Genomic DNA, 4,182 nt, shown 5'->3' on the forward strand with positions numbered 1-4,182 from the left:
TATATATATAAAAAACACAAACTTCTACACACTTTTTGGTGCTTTGCCTTTCTCTGCCATTAAAGGTTTATGAAAATTACGTCGGTAGGCTGCAATTGATTCCTTTCATTTTTGGGTGCACTATCCCTTTAAAAGCAGAAGCAATAAAGCAAAGTGAAGCTAAATTACAGTGGTCAAATAAGGTTTCTCTCCGAATGACACTCACGGGACTCAGCTTGTCTTTCCTGTGGCTGCACCTGCTATTCAAGCTACCAAACTCAGTCTGAGAGCTGGACTGGGACATGCCTTCAAAAAACGGCCTAATACACACACACACACACAAAGACAGGTTCAGAATAAGAAAAAAAACTGAGGTGTAGGCAGTTTGCCCACTCATTGTGTGACTAAAAAAGCTTTTTATATCAGGTTATTCCTGCATTTGAGAGTGCAATGTGCTGCTTGTACACATTTCCTATATGCAATATATTCCGGAATCTTTCGTAACTGCAACACCACATTTATTGGCTGCCTCCTCAATTATTTAATCACATCTGTGTAATGCAGAGCAAAATTACTAAATCAATATCTGAAAGTGCTATATGAATAAATATTAGCTAGCGAATGCAGTACCGGAGTTTGGGTTTGGGTGTGCTACTAATACTGTCCGTTTCTTCCATGTCTGGGCCACTGTCGCTGGGGTTGTACATCTCAAGACTGTCATACAGCTCATCCAGATCCTCTTCCACATCTCGGATCTGCTCTTGGGACACGTGATCCAAACCAAAGCCAACCTGCATGCAAAATATTTGCCATGAATTACTGATAGAGATGAACAATATACTTCTACATTAATCGGCCTGTATTAAAGTTTAGAGAATTGATCACTGATACATGGACAGAGGACGTTTTTACATTTAGATTAGCTTTCTCATCATCCGATGCTCACATGATGAAAGAAACTTGCACTGACTAATCTTAAATCTTCCATCGTTTTGTCTTAAGATGCTTTTTTTCTAAAGACATGTTTATACAAAAAAAAAAAAAAAAAGTCCTAATTAATCTATGGCCCAATTCTGGCGTGGGCTAAGTCCTGTCTGTGAAACTGGGCCTTAAAGTTTAAGAAAATAAATTAAAAAAAAGATAAAAATTGTTGTTTTTCCAAAAATGATTTTTTGTTTAAATCACGTGCATTTCTTTCTGAGCCAAAAATAAGTATCCTTGATTTAATAAATTTACCCACTCAAACATAATTTAGTGTAATGATTTTGAGAGACAATTTATGACACATTAAAAGATGAATTACGGTCACCCCAAATACTAATTATTTAGAATTTTACATTTTTAAAATGTGCCAGTTGTCTGTAAGATATTTTAACTCATTTAAAACAATAAAACATAGCATGCTTTCTTATTCTTTTAATAAGCATGTTGTTTGAATTTTTGCATAAATACTGTGTTACACTCAAGGACAATGCAACATTATTTAAACCAAATTTTGACATATTATTCACCAAAAACGTATCCGAAACCTTAGAAGTAGACACTTTAATGTGCTTTCTATGGACATAAAATCACTTTTGTGAATTTCTTGTGATGCAGACACTTTGACCCATGAATAAATTAGTAGATACTTTTAATATCAGCCACTAACTGGAATTAAATGGAAAAAAAATAATCTTATATGTAAAGCGACCATATACAATGCTTAAAGATAAATTATTGAGTATGGGAAAAGACCTCAGTGGGTAAATTACATAAAAACGTGCAGACAGGATTCAGTTACCTCATCAGACACTTTAAACCATTTCACCAATGCCATAAGCTTCTGTTTGATGTTGGGTTGCTAGATTTAAAACACAAACACCTTGTTAGACAGAAAACGGGGGAGTCATAAGCAACAATAGCAAACAGACACAAATTAACAGCGTATCTGGCTGAGCAACAGCAGGGAACAAAAATAGCAGCGAGCAGAAAGCGGAAAAAAAAAAAAAAAACCCTGTCACAACAAACACAGAGCGCTGGAGAAGCGACTAGAGGCTTGTCAGCTAGAAGACAGAGCACACAGGAAAACAAAGCAGACTTGTGAAGGCATCGGAGAGGAGGAAGCAGATAATACGTTAATGTGCTCAGAAGCCCCTTCCCTAGGGTTTCCATATGACTGCATAAATTGCAGCAGCTCCTACATGTAAAGAACATCGGTGGCCCAAGGGAGAAATATGCAGTTGTTTAGCTTCCTGACGAAGCCTGAGTCAACATGGAGGAACAGAAAGATCTGGACAGATCACTTACGTCACTTACGTTAGCTCTGGTGATGGATGCTGTGGAGGGGAGTTTACGGCGAGGTTTCTTTTTCCTCAGTTCATCCTCGTCGTCATAGAGGTACTGCCCAAAAATGACAAACCATGATTAAACCCTCAAAAACGTACTTGAATAAAATAACATTTCACACTGACTAAGTTTACAGATTAACGATTTGGGCACTATATTACAAGTCTGTGACGATACGGCTTTAAATAGAGCAGTGCACCCTAAAATGAAAATTTACCTCAGGCCATCAGAGATGAGCTACATGTCAATAAATCTGTTCCAATGAAACAAATCTAATCTATACATTTGATGCTACATGGAAAAGATTCTGTTCTGAAAACACCTGTTTTTCTGAGATTTTTATGCCTGTCTTTTAAAATGGAAATGAGCTGCTTTTCCCCGCCCCCTTTTCCAGAATAGATCTCTGAAGGACACATGCCGTCAAAGGCATGCGAGTACTAGACTAAGTTCTCCTTCACATGCGGTCATCAATCAGTCTCTTAATTATGTCTGTGAAGGTAAACAGCTGAGAAATAAATTGCACGTTTACATCTTTCGCCATGGCATTTGAACTGGTACGCAGTTATTGCTTGCAAAATCAAAATGACGGCACCTTGGGAAGAAACGTACAGATTAAGGGGTGGTAATATTATGATGAGATCCCTTTGCAGCATCAGTAGATCAGACAGTAGATCAGGCTTGCAGAAAAAGGCAGTTACTGGGTTAATCTTTTTATTGTTTCTTTAGTTGGCAGACGTGCCGGGGACTTGATTTTAACACTTAAAATTTTATTTTCAAGATACGTCACCCACTTTTGCTGCGTGTAAGTCTCTGCCCAGTGTGTCTTTTCACTCCACAGATTTTATGCTTCGTATCGGATTAAATTTGTGCTTTACAAATCCATTCTATGCATTTCTTCAGTGATCTGAATTCGGTCTCTGTGCACTGCTCTAATTCACTAAACAGGAAATAGGGAAGATGGCTGAAAATCAAAATCAATCACTTCATTCTCACAGGCCTTACCTGCCCCTGTAGAGGGTCATCACTGCCGTCCTGCTCGGACGAATAGCTTTCCTCTTCCTCCTCAGAGTAATTATCGATGTCTGGTGAACGATCTGAAAGGAAGACAACAGGAACCATGCAAGCGATTAAACCAGAGCAGGCCTTGCTAAAAGTGTTCTCGAAAATGTAAAAGAGCGGCCTTGACCTCTTTTCGCAATTTCTCATTAGCTTGTTTAAATTGAAGTATATCTCAAAGTGTGCAAGTCTCACCAGATAGCTTGGTCTTTGGTCCCTCTGGGTCGATGGGTTGACTGGAGAGAGAATAGACCCTGATCTCAGCAACGGGCACTGGGGTGTCCTTCACCGTCGTATGCAAGCCCAGCACCTGAGCACCTTCGGTCGGATGCTGCATCACCTACGGGCAAGAAAAAAGAAGCCATTAATTAAACTGGCTCGGTTTACTAAGAGCTAACTACAAAACACACGTGCTGAATTACAGTGCAAATTACAAAATCTCAGATTAGTTTAAAAGGTGCTTAAAGAGATAGTCCACACACACAAAAATATCTTTAAGCAAACCCCATGTTACGCGTGTTTCTTTTTTCTATGTAATATTCTGTAAAATGTTGTTAACATTGACTAACTACTATTATACGAACAAAAAACCCAACTTGTGTTGACATTTTTCATTTTGATTGGAACACCTCTTTATATTTAGATATTTTTGCAGCACCTGTTTGAAGTGTCTAAAGCATACATGAACGTGCTTCAAATGATGACTTTTTCCTTTAAAATGATTAATAATGCAACTAATGACGTGGACGTGCTTTCAACAGTTAGTCATGAACTGAATCATAGTACAAATGCAAATGTCTTGGCATTTATTTGGTCATT

This window comes from Puntigrus tetrazona, chromosome 7 (assembly GCF_018831695.1).
Source record: "Puntigrus tetrazona isolate hp1 chromosome 7, ASM1883169v1, whole genome shotgun sequence".
Classification (NCBI taxonomy): domain Eukaryota; kingdom Metazoa; phylum Chordata; class Actinopteri; order Cypriniformes; family Cyprinidae; genus Puntigrus; species Puntigrus tetrazona.